General features: G+C 40.7%; 1 long non-coding RNA gene across 7 annotated transcripts in view; it reads right to left on the minus strand.

The window, feature by feature from the left end:
- The window catches only part of LOC131925793 (uncharacterized), a 232,711-nt gene that overhangs the window by 154,836 nt on the left and 60,620 nt on the right, over window positions 1-17,255 (minus strand). For 2 of the 7 annotated variants that reach the window (XR_009383345.1, XR_009383342.1), the window contains one exon: window positions 820-935. The exons of the other annotated variants lie outside the window; for them this stretch is intronic. This is a non-coding gene — a long non-coding RNA (uncharacterized LOC131925793). The remainder of the gene's footprint in view (window positions 1-819; window positions 936-17,255) is intronic. 7 annotated transcript variants of the gene reach the window in all.

A 17,255-nucleotide genomic window follows, 5' to 3' on the forward strand; every position in this document is an offset into this window, starting at 1 on the left:
GCTATTAACTTGCGTGTTTTGGTTAAAGTGAACTTTACTAAGTATCTCCACAGCAAACTTAATTAACATGCATTTTTACTTATTAATTAATAATGTATGGGAGATCTGTTCTTAGTACAAAAATACACTGCTTCTACATAAATTGGAATTTGCTAATCCTACAATTCATTGATGATTCTTGCCTATGTCACATGACAAAATGGTGTGTAAAACAGTGAGTTTTTTAAATGCCTATAACTACTCAAATATTTATGTTTTATTTTATTCCATCATTTGTCTTAGGATGGAATTATAGATTCTTTATGGAATGAATAATAAACCATTAGTTATTTTGATGTTCAAATTATCTCTGATTTAGCCAGTAATGTTTAAAGTAGCAGTCTCTTATATCCCTGTCACATCCTGTATATCCCTGTCATGTCTTGGTCAATCTATGTCTGACACCTGCTTCTGTTCCATCATAAAATGATGTTATAAACCTGTGACCCAACTCCAGAATAAAATGTTTCTTTAAAAAGTCCTAATTTTCCTAAATAATGACACTTAAAATCAAAACCTAGCTGTGTCCACTGTTCCTGAAGTGCCATTGATTTTTATATATTCCCAATGGGCAAAGCTATGAAGTGTGTATATAGGCATATTTGTTTCTATTCCTGTACCTTCCTATCTATTTTTAGAGAGACACAGTGCCATGAGTTTACACCAGATCCTCCACTTCCAACTCAACACTGTAGAATTTCCTGTTGCCTCTCCTCTTCTATGTTTGTAACGCCTAATTAGTAGTAAGAACCAAGATACCAACAAGGTACAAACACTTACTTTCTCTATCTCTTCCTTGACCACTGAGTCTCTGTCGGGCGTGGCTGTCCTACTATGACTTTACAAATTGCATCCTTGGCACCATCTGCATCCTAATGGAATTCTTGGCCCTGATCCTGTAGGACACAGGACAGTGGTTAGTTCTTCACACTATCCTACATTGCCATCATTTTGTGTGTGTGTGTGTGTGTGTGTGTGTGTGTGTGTGTGTGTGTGTGTGTGTGTTTTAATAGTCAAAATCCTTTGAGGGGAATTTAAATATAAAAGGATTTTTGTGCTTACAGATGAACTCTTTGTTATGTTGGTTTTTTTGTTTGTTTTGTTTTGTTTTGTTTTGTTTTTTTTCTTTCATGGGAAGCAAGATTTCAGTCTGGTAGCATCCTGTTTCCATTCTGTAGTTTAAGCTTTTTTAGAGAGTAATTATCTATTTGTAACTGTCTGGAAAAAACAAAGATAATTTTACTGGATACAAACTAAAGAATTAAAGGATAAGATTTTGCTTTGTTTTCTTAGTCACTTTTTTTTGTTTGATTGTTTTGCTTTTTTGAGATAAGAACTCTTCATTATTTCTGATAAGATGTCAGCCATCATTCTTATCATTTCAGCACAGTATATGACATATAACTTTTATTTAACTACTTTTAAGATTTTTTTTAAAAATTATCATTGTTTAGTGTGTGTACGTATGTGCACTCTCAATGTATTATGTGAGCATTGTTTGTCCCAGCTTGACTGTGTATTAGAGGACAACTTTTCTGGCTCTTGCCTTCCATCTTCATGAGGGGGCATTCCAGGGGTCAAAGTCAGGTCATGAGGCTTACCGTGCAAGCACCTTTATTTGTTGAGCCACTTTGCTGGCCCAAGACACCATTATATATTCTGTTCATAAATTTGATAATTTTGCATTTGTTTCATTTACTTCATGTTTATTCTACATGGGATTTGCTGAACTTTGGGTTTCTGTGAGTTGATGTCTTTCGTTGGTTTTGAAAAATTGTTGGCCACTATTTACTAGTATTCATATCACTAAATAGATTATCTATTTCTGATATTGTATTTCTCATTTCTAATATTGCTATGTGGTTCTTTTTTATACTCTATCTGCTGAAACATTTATCTTTATAATGGCTCATTTAAAACCCTCATCTTTTAATTTCTACAGCTGGATAATTTATGGATCTTTCATAGTTTTTTTCTTTTTGGTTTTTATAGTTCACATTCTCAAGCTTCTTTTTATTTTTATAAGTTCATATTGTATTCAAGGTGTCAGGTGTAAAAAGACAGTAAAGATTAAGTAAACTATATTTATCCCCAGAAAATACCTCTTTCTATGCAAGGCAGATAAGATTTCAAATGTGGATTGAATCTAGAATGCATGTCAACTGGATCTGGTATTTGGGGCAACTTCGGTTTCATCAAACTTCCCAACAATGTCAGTTATTCTGAAGATGAAATGAGATCTTTTCCTTGAGCAAGAATCAGGATCTGTGCTTGTGAAAATCTGTAGATTTCCCTGATGCTCACAGTGTAGAGTATTTTTCTCCTTCACAGTCTGGCTGATAACTCTTATGGTCACTTGAGGGTTTCCTTGGCTCCTGAGCTCTGATCTCAGTTCCCTATGCTCTGGAAGATCTATCCAGCCTGCAGACCTATCTACACTTCCACTATACTGTACTTGGCAAAGGCCGAATGCAATTATCATCTCTTCTGTCCTATGCCCCTTAGATCTCACTTTCCCCTTAGAAAAGACCCTTCATACCAGAGTAAAAAATCCCTCTCCACTCTTCTGCATAACCCAAGGCTTTAGAAAACTGTCCCAATGCATTCATCAAAGATTGAGTGGGGAAGGTGTTTCATGTGTGGAAACTCCATGAATGAGATTATCAAGACTCTGATCCATCATGCCAGTCCATGTGCAGCTGTTAAAGTTCATTAAGGGTCAGACAAGCCTTCTCATTATAATAAGTTTTTTCCCATCATGCTACAGCACTTACAGCAACTGGGAGAGTCTCTCCTAGAAAGGGCTCATTTCTTCACACATTTCAGCGTATATTAAAGCCTCTGGTCACTGATGGATTTGGAGTGGGGGATACTATGACTTCATAGGTAATCCCACTTAGACTCACTGTTATGGGGAATATCTGTGTCTTGTTCCAGTTCTATTTTTAAATTCTTCCTTTGCTTCCTTTCTACATCTCTAATTGACCCTTGTGGGCTGCCCCCTCCCCAGCTTCTTAGTTTCTCCTTGGAATTTTGAAACTTATGGAATATAAATCTTTGTGTGTGTGGGGGGGAGTATCTCTTTGTCTATTTGTATTTTGACATTGGAAAATGTCTTTCTGGTATTCCTGGGTAAGTATCTGACAGTTACTCTTGGGAACTAGATAGAACCAATGAATTCTATCAGCCATAGAAACTGATTTAAAAATTGGAAATTATTAACCATTAATTGGCATTTCACTCTTTAAAAGCACAGACTTCTCCTCCTGTCTGTGTAACCCAACAGAGCATGAAGAAAAGCGGGTGCCAGCAAGGGCAGAAGTGGGGTTGATTTCTGTCCTTTTTCTTACTGTTCCTAATTGCCATTTTGAAACCTGCCATGATTGAGTTATGGGAGGCAAAACAAGAAGAGGGCAAAAGTTGTTTCCTGTCTGCTCCTTTCTTAAAGTGGTTTTGTTATCTCAAAGCCTGGAAGAAATTTAAAGCTGGTACTTCCTTCATGGGCATAATGCAGAGTTAGGGTGGGGGCTCTCTGACTGAAGCCTCCATATAACATTCTCTAGCATAAGGCTTTGCTCTAACTTGGACCTGGAGTGCTTCCAAAAGATCTATTCATTAAAGGCTTGGTTCCCCATCTGGTAGCTCCAGGAGGTGGAAGGATGAAGTGGGACTTCATCGTGGGAGGTTTTTACGTCATTAGTGGTGTGCAGTCAAAGGGGACTATGGAATTACATGCCCCTTGTTTCTCTCCTGTGATCCTGAGCAGCTTTGTGCTGTGGGATGTTCTGTATGGCAAATGTGTTGCTCTGATTGGTCAATAAATAAATCACTGATTGGCCAGTGGCTAGGCAGGAAGTATAGGTGGGACAAGGAGGAGAATAAAGCTGGGAAGTAGAAGGCTGAGAGAGAGACACTGCCAGCCGCCACGATGACAAACAGCATGTGAAGATGCTGGTAAGCCACGAGCCATGTGGCAAGGTATAGATTTATAGAAATGGATTAATTTAAACTGTAAGAACAGTTAGCAAGAAGCCTGTAGCATGAATCTTAACAGTTCTTATTAATAAGATCAAACCCGAGGCCAGTTATTGGGGTAAATGCTGGAAGGTCAGAGTACCAGAACAAGCCACAGCTATCTCACCTTGCCAGTTCCTCAGCTGGTCCTGTTTCCTCAGACTGGAAGCTTCTGTGTCCTCATCCCAATGGCTCTCAGCTGAACTGCTGCTCGAAAGCCTGAACGCTTAACCAGCCAAATGCTTAACTAGCCAAATGCCTGTAGTTTCTGCTCCTCATGCCTTACAAACCTTTCTGCTTTCTACCACCACTCCCTGGGATTAAAGGCTGCTTTCTGGGATTAAAGGCATGAGTCACCATGCCTGGTTGTTTCCAGTGCGGCCTTGAACTCACAGAGATCCAGAGGGATTTCTGTCTCTGGAATGCTAGGATTAAAGGTGTGTGCTAACATTTTCTAGCCTAAGTATCTTGTGGCTTTTCTGTTCTCTGACCCCAGATAAGTTTATTAACGTACACAATATTTTGGGGAACACAATACCACCATAGAAGCCTGCCACAGCCATACAGTTTGTAACCAATATAATTCTCTGTATTTACTTGGTCGGGTCTGAGCGGCTGTGGGACTGGCAGGTGAGAGAGATTTGCCCTGACCTTGGGCCAAGCAGGAAAACTCTAGCTACAGCTTTGCTCTGGCCAGGATTGATCCCATGGACCCAAAGCAATGGGGCCAAAAGATGATGAACTGAAACCTCCAGAGCTCAAAGACAAAACAGCCCTTTCCTCCTTTGCAAAAATGATAGCCTTGGGTGTTTATTTATTTTTAAACAGTAATAGGAAACTGATAAACACAAACTTCTTGGTTAAGATAACTTTGTAGATAGCACTATATTCTCTCTTTGACCTTTATGTTCTTCTTTAGGGACTCGAACACACTTTGAGGAAATGCAGTAACTTTCTGTAGTGGTTCCATGGACAGCTCAGCTGGTCTCTCACTCAATGATTATGTAGGCATGAATTAGATGCCAGTTGATAGTTCTCTCTTCTAAGGATGAGGTTTGTATTCCAAACTCTCCAGCTAATCCATTCTGAACTCAAATGAGATATAATGTGAATCATAGATCTAATTTTTCCCAAAGAAGTCCTCATAAATAGCTACACATCTTTTTGCATTTTTCTCATTGATATGAACCTCACAAAACATTTTCCTGTACTTTTAAATCTATGCCTGGTTATCTATCCATAACCAATTTATAATTTATTATGCTTTTGTGTCTTGATTTCTCAATTCTACAGTTTAAATTAGCATGCAGGTTCATCTTCTTTTCCCTGACCATTACACATTGCTATTCTACAGGTTTCTGTCCTTGAGCCAATTATGTCTACCCTCAACACACCTGCCTCCTGAGCACTGTTTCCACTCACATATCAACAATTGCAGGCATGCAAATTAGTCCAAAGCCTGTCTAGTTCCCTTCTCTCACCCAAGTCTCCGACTTCTAATTGCAGCAACTTACAGGATAACACACTGGCCCAGGGGACTCTGAATTTAACAAGACCCAAACAAGCGTCCCATTTCCTTAACTCTGTCTCTCACTTTTACACCACATGCCTTCAGCTGTGCTCTCACATTCTCTTGCACTGTCTCCTCTGCTCTCTCTCTCTCTCATTTCACTAGTTCCTGTGCCTGAAGACCACAGCTAATCCTCTAGCTTAAACTTCAGCTCATCATTTCCCACACAGGATTATTGAATGTTTCCCCTCTGGATCCCTCAGATTTTAGCATTTATGACTTGCCTTCTATGGAGTCACATATAAGCTTGTCTGTTTTCATCACCCCGGAATTCTTCAGCAGCAAGGGCACATAACACTTGATCCTAAGTGTCAAGGGAAGTCCTGATATATAGATTGTTCTCAGTTCATGTCTGTTAACTTGAGTTTATATACATTTTATTATATGATTCCTATAACACTGAGAATAAAATTATTACTATCCCCAAATGTCAGATAAGACAACTACAGTTCTGGGGTGTTAAGGCTTTGGCTGCATGGTCCTGGGAACGGAAGCTGAGCTGTTTCTATACCAGCCTTATATTGCCTGGCCTTTCTAGCATCTTTAAATACCTCTCTTTCCCCAGACATTATCATGCTTTTTCCAATGTTTTGTGCATGATGCTAAGCAAGAGTACTGTTATTGAGCTATATCCTCAGCAAAATCATACATTTTAAATGAAAGATATGTGAGGAGTGTGGCCTTATTTCTCTGCCTAATTCTCCCTAACCCTTAAAAAAGGGGGGGGGGGTAAGAGTACTACAATTAATTCATTTCAGGAACTGATACATCACAAGCGTTCTGCTTAGTTTCCTCATGATGCCCATATAAGATGTTTACAACACTAGCATGATGCCAGTGCTACACTTCACTGCCTTTTTTATTCACACAAGTGAGTTGACTACAGCCTGGGGTGTTACAGAGCCCTATGGCTCACCAGGAGCCAGGTGTCATGTTGAAAGATGCCACAGGCTTTTTCCCAGGCCTGGCTTCTAACTCTTGTCTAAGAACAGGCTTTGTCTTATTAAAAACTTTTGATCCTGACTCAGAATTTCCTCAGCTTCACCTGCTAATATAAGAATGTGTCTTAGAAGTCATTGAGCCAGAGCTGCATGCAGGTCATTTTCTCTATCAAGCAATCTCATGAAATGGGAATCAAGAAATGGGGGTGGAGGGTTAAAACTGGAGAAAGAAAAGCCTATACAGGGGAATATTGTCAAACTGATCATTCCTTTATCAGTGGTTCTCAACATGTGGGTCATAACCCCTTTGGAGGTTAAGTATCAGGTATCTGGCATATCAGGTATTCATATTACAATTAATAACAGTAGCAAAATTATAGTTAAGAAGTAGCAGTGAAGTAATTTTATGGTTGAGGGTCACCACAGCATGAGGAACTGGATTAAAAAGTCGCATTAGGAAGGTTGAGAACCACTGCTCTAGACAGTTGAACTTCAGTCTTCTCAGTGTCTTCATTTGGCTTTCTATTGCTGCAATGAAACACCATGGCCAAAAAGCAAGTTGGATAGGAAATGGTTTATTTGGCTTATACTTCCAGATCACAGTCCATCACTGGAGGAAGTCAGAACAGGAACTCAAGCAGTGTTGGAACCTGGAGGCAGGAGCTGATGCAGAGGCCATGGAAGGGAGTTGCTTACTGGCTTGTTTCCCTTGACTTGCTCAGTTTGCTTTCTTATAAAACCCAGAACCACCAACTCAGGGATGGCACCAGCCACATTGGGCTGGGCCCTCCCCCACTGATCAGTAATTGAGAAAATGCCTTATAACTGGAGGCATTTTTTTCAGCCGAGGCTCCTTCCACTCTAATGACTCTAGGTTGTGTCAAGTTGGCACACAAAACCAGCCAGTACACTTGGATTCTTCTGAGGAGTATAAAATGTGCTTCAGAAACATCCACTCTGGGAAGGATATGGAGACTACTTATCTCAAACCCCCTTGTTCCATGGTCAGAAACCCAAGGGTAAAACTCCTGCCTATTTCTCAGGAGTGTGAAGATGCTCATTTCACAATGGTAGAAAGCAATGAGATGGCGATTTATGCCTGTATGAAGGCAGCTTCCCTAGAAGAGGCTGGGGTGAAATCAGGCTGAGCAGATGTGAGAAGATGCTCCTGGAATCCAGTATACTATATGGGTCTAATCTGATATCCTGGCATCCAGGGACAGGATGGCACTGGAATGCAGAAAGGTTGTCAGTATGAATGTAGGGGAATGTGAGAATGTCTCAGAACCTCTTGCTGGTAAGCAGAGGAACAGAAGGGCTGCCACAGAACCTCTGGCAATGCAGCCAAGGGTCAGAGGGCTGAGCCTGGGAGCACACAGGTCATTCTTCAGGAGTGACCTATCTGGTGTTCTGCACCTGTCTCTCTGGAGGTAGAGACCCACACACTCTTCAGACAAGCTGAATGTTTCAAGTGCCAACCCCGCTCTCTGTTGTCAACACAGCCAGCCTAGCCACATACAGGAAGGTAGTGCTATCTTCCATCCCTGCTGTCCTCTCTTGTTTTAATTCTTATCTCCTACCCACTCACAGGACCCACACATGCTCCCTGGGTTGCTTTAACCTAGTGTCCTCCTGCAAGCTTATTGAAGGCAATGTTTCAGGACCTGGTCTACTCTCTTATCTCTTCCCTTTTCCTCTTATTTGAGCTTATGCAAAGCCAAATACTAGCTTTAAATTCTGGAACCTGTGACTATTACTATATTACATCACAATGCAAAAGGGACTTGGCAGATTTAATTAATGCTACAGACATTAAAACAGGTACATTATTCTGGATTATCCTGCTGTACTCAACCTAATCACTTGATCCCTTAAAATATGAGCAACATCTGCAGCTAGAGTCTGTAAAAGAGATACAACAAAGGAAAAGTAAGAAATATAAGACGGAAGCAGAGACTGGAGAGGGAGGACCTAACCTGCCATTGCTAGTTTCGATGATATAGGACAGAAGCCAAAGCATGCAGAGTGACTCTAAAAGCTGAAAATGATCCTCTACTGACAACTTGGAAGAAAGAAGAATGGCAGTATAGACACCACAGGGAATTGGCCAACCAACTATGAGAGTCAGAAGTAGATTCCTTTCCTGGAAGGAATACAAACACCTGAGATTTAGTTACAGGACCGCAGCTAAGCTTCTGGTAGTGTGTTGAAACAGTAGTAGAAACCTATTACAGAGCCTTAAGGCTTCAAAATACCTGGTTAGTGCTTCTTCCACAGAGGATGTTAACTTGCTATATGATGTTCCTCAAGAGAAGCTAAGCTTCTGGTAGTGTGTTGAAACAGTAGTAGAAACCTATTACAGAGCCTTAAGGCTTCAAAATACCTGGTTAGTGCTTCTTCCACAGAGGATGTTAACTTGCTATATGATGTTCCTCAAGAGAAGCGGCATTTTCACACATGAGACTGGGGGAGGGGGCACAATGGGAGGTTCTGAGATGTGGTACCAATCCCAAAGGATCCCTGCTGCCCATTGTCAAAACTATGGTGCCCACATTGTCAACACAGGTAGTGACAACAAAAGCAGCTGAGGGATAATCAGTCATTTCTTCCTGCTCTTGGATGAATATCTGTCCTCTACCCTGTCACACAGAATAAGCTGCAGGTAATATGTAGCAAAGGCCCCACCCTTCTTTCAAGGCTCTCTCAAAGATATCAACCATAAAAATCTATTCTTACTTCCTCTTTTTCTTCTTGTCCTCCAGTGACTCTCTTGCAAACAGCAGGTCTTCTCCATCATCCATCCCAGTGGAGAAAGGACAATAAGGAAACCCAGAAGCTGTGAGAACACCCTTTACTTCTCACTGAAGGATTCCCGACCAGAAGGAGGTAAGGGGGAGGATAATTCTGCCTTGTTCCTTTGAGTCATTCTGTGCCCAGCCTTTATCAAAATACCTCTCAGGGCAGAAGAGACAGAGAGAAGAAATAGTAGTGGACACACTTATCAAAGCAAAGCAAATGCAAAGGCAGCTTGGTCCAGACCAGTACCTCACTGGATACAACACAATGATTTGCCTTAGATGATCATAGTATATATTTAAATTGGCTGTTTATTAATATAAAGCCTTACATGGATTGGATAAAAGGAATTCTGAAAAACCCCTGTATGACCCTTCTCTTCTGCAGCACTGTTAGCTCTAATCACCCAGGTAGCCCTGGCCACTGCTCCTGATATTTCACCTTCTTTGAGTTGATGTCAACAAGCTGTTTTATGATTTCATCTGCCTTTAAGCCCTATAAAGTCGTCCAAGTTTTCATTTTATCTGCTAATGAGCTGTTCTGGTCTTAAGTAGTTGCAGCCACATCTGGGTTTCATTTATACCAATGATCCATAATTCTAGGTTGTACTCCACCTTGAGACCAAACTTCTCCACACCAGTTAACACTCATAAATCAAATCTCTCTTCTGGTTTCAACCTAAACTACCTTAAATCATCACCTGGGTCCCTGAGGAAGAATGAAAATCTGACATGACTTTGTCTCCAGAGAGTCCACTTCATAAAAGGAAACTATACAGGAAGAAATCAATGAATGATGAGTAAGTAGTCAAAGGGTTTGAAGAAAACTGTGCTTTTGTCTTTTGGGAACCAAGGGCTGATCAGGCCCATTTAGACAATATGTCACTGATAGGAATCTCTAGCATGGACCAAGGTGGCTACTGTTGGACATCTGGGGGCCTACAAGTCAATACAAAATGGCTGACACAGGATTTCAGGGACCTCAAAAGTAAACAGTGATGTAATCTGTCGTATAACTATTTTGGCAGAATGTCACTTTTTTGTGGGTTCATATAAACATGGTCTAGAGGTTAGAGACAGTTTTTGCCTGAGCCTTCACTAGCCTGCCCAGGTGTATGAAGGCCTGTGTGTCAAGCTCTGTTCAGCCTGTGTGTCAGTTTACTTGTGTGACTGGGTATACCAGGCTTTCTTTTTTGGGGCCACCAACCAGCTCCCAAATCATAACATGGAGACCTCTTATTAGTTATGAACGCTTGGCCTTAGCTTAGCTTTTATTTTAATCTGTTTCTCTTCATCTACATTTTGCCTCTGGGCTTTTTACTTTTCTTTCTTCCTGTAAATCTTACTTTCCTGCTGTCTCCACAACTGGCTGGCAGCTGCATGGCTTCTGGACCCAGGTGTGCCCCTCTCTTTCTCCTTAGTTCTCTTCTCTCTTCTTCTTTTCTTTTCCTACTTATTCTCTCTGCCCACCAGCCCCACCTGTCCCTCTCCTGCCTAGCTATTGGCTGTTCATCTTTTTAGTAGACCAACCAGGTACCTTAGGCAAGCAAAATGAAGCAAATGCAGCACATCTTTCATAATTAAACACACATCCTTACATCATTAAACAAATACAGCATAAACAAATGTAACAACCTTTACACAGCTAAAAGTAATATTCCACAGCATAAACAAATGTAACACATCTTTATATAGTTAAATATTCTGCAGTGTAAACAAATATAACACATCTTTGCCCAGTTAAAATAATATTCCACAACAACTGGGCCAACATACGCATGGCCTATGTGTGCCACCAACATATGTCTGGGTACCTGATGGTAGCTACCTGCCTAGCAGTCTGTATGGTGGCCTTCCCACAAAGTGAGTAAAGTGTGTCTGATCAGTATATGGCTCCTCTCCACCTTGTTATCTTCCCAGGCTCCTGAAACCTTCCTCCTTTCCTGGCATTAGAACTTGTAACTCACAGTTTCATCTCTAGAAATCTCTAACCAAGTGTGTGTTAATTACAAAGGAAGTGGCTCATTTGCCACAGAAGGAGCTGGTGAATCTTCCTCAAGCAAGTGAGCAAGATTAACATCACCAGTTACAAGTCCCATCAGTATTACGAACTCTGACATGATTTACAGAGAAGGCATATTGTGCCTCTGGTACATTAGCCCTAAAATGAAGCATCTTGACCTAATTATGAGAAGACATATAGCAAAAAATAAGAGATATTCTTTTAATTTTTTTTGTTCTTGAGACAGGGTCTTATTTAGTCTACATTTAGCCTTGAACTCGTGATCCTCCTACCCCTACCTCTTGAATGCTGGGATTAAAGGAGGGTGCTACCATACTCCATCCAAAGAGTAAAAGACAATCTATAAAGCAACGTAACAAGAGTTCTTCAAAAGTGACTCAGAGATGAATGACAAGAAAAAACTAAAGTTGTTGCACACCAGAAGAGACCAGGGAGAGAGCCCTGACAGCTCAGTGGAATGTGGAACCTTGATTAGGTCCTGAAAGATGGGAAACTGGAGGAAAGAACTCAGGAAATCTTTACAGAATTAAGAAATGTCAGCATCAGCCCATGTTGATTTCCTAGTTTTTATCATTGTAGTGTGGCTTTATGGTATGTTAACATCAGATGAATCTGAGTTACAGGAACACAAATCTAAAAATAGCTCTTCCAAAGTTACCCACACAATCTTAAAAGTATTTGTCTTTGGGTTTCAATTTCTTCATCTGTGAAAACTTCTGACCTAAACTGCCCCAAAGAGTCAAACTGGCTTAAAGACATAAGGTGTAGTTGGGGGAAAAATGATAACTAAAACCTATAGAATTTATGGGCTAGAGATCTGCTACTTGAGATGACATCATAGTTGCTCCTACTCTACCACACGCCCAGGACCAGAACCAAAGCAAATACATCCGAACTGACAGCCAAGGAGACTGAGCTGCCTAAGATTTGGCTCTAGTTCAGCCAGTGTGTGCTGGCTTTGAGGTGAGAACAAGAAAGTGGTTCTGACAGATCATTGAACGAAAGCCTGAAAGAGGAATCAGAAAACACTTTGAAGACTTGCGGGGAATACCTGTTTCTCACAGCAGAGGGTGATGATGTGTGGTCTGACCAAGTAAAATGTTAGACAGAATATTGTTGAAGTATAAAGGAGCTGAAAAGATGTGCTGTTGCGAAGCTTAAAATAGAAAAAGATTTAGCACTCAGAGGAACAAGCTGGCACTTGGTCCCACTTTCACCCTGGGAAAATCAAGGTAAAATAACTATAAAGCCATCTAGAGTTCTGATAGGTTCTATAAATATAAAAAGACAAAATGAAAATGCAAGTTCTAATCAAGTAGAATCTCATAGAGCAATCTCCTTTCACATAACATGCATAAACACATGTACATACATACACATGCATATCCACAAAATATGTGCATAATAAACACATGCATGCATAAACAAACACACAGCACATACATGCATATGCACACATTCCTACATGTATATACATTAGGCAGAAAAGAGCTACTTCCACCACTTCTGTGTTCAGGCTCTTTAGAAGTGAATCTACACCCTGACAGGGCAAGTAGAGAAGAAGTGAGGAGAGAAGGGGAAAGCTGCTGTAAAGCAAGCTCTGTGGTGAATGGAAATGGCTCAAGTTTGCATGCAAAAATGTCAAGTCTGATTGCATCCTCCAGGTACCTAAAAGGCAAACCCTAGTTAGCTCTAAAGGATGTTGTCTTTATTCTGGGCCTTTGAGAATAATATCCTTGGTCATTGGTGGCCAAGTGTCTCACTCCAATAAGGAAACTGACAGCAAAGGATGAACGCCAACTCAAACAGCAAGAAGCAGAGACAGGGCCTGGATGACTTCAGCTATCAAAGGCCTTAGAAGCAACATTTTATGCCTATTACTTAAAGGAATTAAATACTTGCATTTTAGAATAGCACGACATTTGAGGAAAGGGTTTTCAAAACCAGCATGCAAGGAGCTTGGAAGTCATTATTTCTATCTTCAGAAGAAAACAAGTGAACTAATGAAAATCAACAACTTATCTTAGATCCAAATGAAAGCTGAAGGCACAGAGCAGACTGATGCCCCAAGCAGAAGTAGCACAGGATAGATGTGAAGAACCATAGCTTCCTGGAGCAGAAGTCAGGGCCCATTTACCTCTGCAGAGCCAGTGTTGCTGTAGGAAGACTTAACTGCAAGGAACTGATCACTGGAGGTCAAATATGGATGAGGTTGAGGTGAAAACTCCAGTTTTGGTGATGTGCAGCTACATACTCATGAGGCTCAGCTCACTTCTAGGGACTCTATCAGGCTCTCACAGTAGAAATCAAAGACCAGCTCCACACATCTCCACATGATAGGCGTGGCAGCAATTTTTTAACACCTCCAAAGGATTTTTTTAAAATATTCTTTGTATTTTCTTGCATAACTGTTTGCCTACATGTATGTATGGGCACTATGTGTGCCTGGTATCCATGTAGGCTGAAGAAGGCATTGGATCTCCTGGAACTAGAATTTCAGAGTTGTGAGCTGCCATGTAGGCACTGGGGATAGAACCTGGTCCTCTACAAAGGCAGGGAGGCTCTTAACTGCTGAGCCATCTCTCTAGCCCCATGCTACTCTCCTTAACAGTTCTTGCCTTCAATGGTCATCCATCTCAATTAACTTAGTCAACACAACCCTCAACAGCCAAGCCCAGAAGCTGAATAATCCCTCAGAGGTGTGCTTGGAGGTTTATCTTCTAGGTGACTCCAGATCCTGCCAAATTGCTGATTAATACTGCTACAATGCCAGAACAAATTCTTGCCTCTGACACCTACTACAAATTATAAATATAACCTGACCTAAAGACAGAGAGGCACGGAAGCTCACATTAAAGGATTATTTGTCTCAGTTTCTTCTTGTCCAGCATATCACATCTTGCTTTCATAAAATTATTACAAGATGTATTAAAAGACAAAAGGTATAATTTAAAGAAACAGGAGCAAAGTTGAAGATAAGACTTAGACAGAGCAGAGATGTCAGGATTATTAGGAGGAATTTAAAATAAACCATATTCATATGCTGAGAACTTGAAAGAGTGAACAGCATACAGAACAGGTGGGAGGATGAGCAAGGTGAAAACACACTCACAAGAAAGAAGAAAATGTTGGAAATGACAGAAGACCATGACAGAGATAATGTGTTAGATGCAAAACCTGACCTGAGCCAAAATGTGGGTGAAAAACAGAACAAAAAGTCAGGACAGAAACTCTAAGAACTGAGCAACAATTACACAGGGAGGAACTAATCCAGCTGCAGTGCAGCACGTGAGAGAAGGGAAATGTGGTTAAGGGAATAATGGCTGCGGATCTCCCCAAATTAGTGACAGACACCAAACCCCAGACCCAAGATAAACCTCAGAAGTCCTTAAGCAAGCAGACCATACTCAAACAGGAAATGGAGGACAGAGGAAAGCTTGTGGGAAAAAGCCAGTAGTGTGAAGAGAAAAGGAAAGATACATACAAAAGTGTCAGGGTTGGATTGACACTGGATGTTCAGAAGCCCAGAGTCTCTTCCAGCAAAAAGAGAAATGGAGAGGAAGATTTAAAATTATGTGTTAAGGCCTGAAAAAATGGCTCAGCACTTAAGAGTGTGGGCTGCTCTTGCAGAGGACTGGAATTAGGTTCCTAGCACCCACAGGCCAGCTCACAACTGTGACTCCAGTTCCAGGGGATCTGATACCCTGTTCTGGCCTCTGGGAGCACTGTATGTACATGATACATGTACAGACATACATGCAAGCAAACACTCATACACATATAATAAAAACAAATTTTTTAAAAAAAAAAGGGGAACAATACAGGTCAAGACTTATTAGACAAGTAGTGACAAGGTGTTACACTACCTGTAAAGTTGTATAGTCCTCCCAGACCAGAGACTTCAAGGGGCAGAGCGACAGGCTTAGGAGCCTAAGCAGGAGGGTTGCTGCAAATTTAAGATCAGCCTGGACTATATTATGAGTTTCTGGATAGCCTGGGCTACAAAGAGTCCCTATCTCAAAAACCTAAAATAACTATTATTATTTTATATTTATATAACACATACAATTATAAATTTCAAAAAATTTTTAAGGTTTCAATTAATTGAAAATGCATACATCAAACTAAAAGTCACAATTAAAACATCATTTAAAAAATGACAGGGATTGAGAGTTATCTACTATGGAGGGAAGACACTAACTCTTACACTTCAGATGACCTACAGATTCCACACAAGATAAACATTTTAAAATAGGTGTTATACATATCATTGTGAAGCTACTGAGAGCAAGAAGCAAGGGAGAAATATTAAAAGTGCTAAGACCAATGTTTAAGAAGCACAAGGTATACAGAAATAAATGAAATGTACAATAAGCCACAACAGAATTAGGAAGGCTCAGAATGTGAAAAAAATTATAGGAAAAAAAATCTTCAACAACTAAGTGGGAAGCAAGGAAGCAAAGGCCTTTGTGGGTCAGGTGCAGTACTGTGTGGCACACATGGAAATAATCACAGCCTGAAGGCTGGGGCATGGTACAAAGTCACAACACAGTTTATTATGTAGCTTTTCTACTTCCAGATACATATTTGAAATTTTCTACCATAGAGTTTTTGTGTGTGTTTCTGTGTCTTCTGTGTCAGTAATGTCCACATATGTATATACACGTGTGTACATGTGTATACACATGTATGCCCATTGTTACTGAGAATTTCACTGCTCAGTCTGATCTTGCTGTATTTGAGATGAACTCTTCTTTCCCTCCCTCCCTCCTTCCTTCTTTCCTTCCTTTTTCTTGTTCTTCCTCTCTTTCTGTATATACATACACGTATGTGTGTGTGTGTGTGTGTGTGTATGTGTGTGTGTGTGTGTGTGTGTGTGTGAGTGTGAAGGCTAGAGGCCAACATTGGGTGTCTTCTTTACTCATTCCCCATCATATTTTTTGAGGCAAGCTCTCTCACTGAATCTGAAGCTCATCTATTTGCCTGGACGGGCCAGCGAGTCTCAGGCATCCTCCTCCCCATCCCCACACCCAACCCCCCAGTGCTGAGATAGATTTCAAGGATGCATCTCTGCATCCAGGTTTTTATCTGGGTTCTGAGGATCTAAACTTAGATCCTCATTCTTATGCAGTAAGTACTTTGCCAGCCGAGACATCTTCTCAGACAGAAAGTGACAACATTTAAAAATAAAACAAACGGTGTGCTTTTTCCATAGACCTTCAGGTAAGCAGCAGTAAGACTTGAATTCATCGATAGCCTGGGCTATGTTTTAAGTTCAAGATCATCCTAGGCTACAGAGTGAATCCTTGTCTTAGATATAAGGGGCGGGAGAAGAAAAGAAGGAGAACGGGGGAGGGAAAAGGAAGAACAAGAAAGAAAAGGAGCCGGGCGATGGTGGCACACACCTTTAATCCCAGCACTCGGGAGGCAGAGCCAGGTGGATCTCTGTGAGTTCAAGGCCAGCCTGGGCTACCAAGTGAGTTCCAGGAGAGGCGCAAAGCTACACAGAGAAACCCTGTCTCAAAAAACCAAAAAAAAAAAAAAAAAAAAAAAGAAAGAAAAAAAAAAGAAAGAAAGAAAGAAAGAAAGAAAGAAAGAAAGAAAGAAAGAAAAGGAAGGAAGGAGGGAGGGAGGGAGAGTTCATCTCAAACACAGCAAGATCAGACTGAGAACAGAAATTCTTGCAGCAACAATGGACAACAGACATTGGTGCAAATGAATTCTTCATTGGACCAAACTGTAACTCCTCACCTTTAAAAAATGCCTTTAAGGAAGGGAACACAATCAATATATTGTTTTAGAAATGTATAATAAACACAGGCTTCTCCAAAGTGCTCTTACACAGTGCACAGGCTGGGATGAGACAATGCCAT

The sequence above is a fragment of the Peromyscus eremicus genome, chromosome 15, assembly GCF_949786415.1.
Source record: "Peromyscus eremicus chromosome 15, PerEre_H2_v1, whole genome shotgun sequence".
NCBI classification, from domain to species: domain Eukaryota; kingdom Metazoa; phylum Chordata; class Mammalia; order Rodentia; family Cricetidae; genus Peromyscus; species Peromyscus eremicus.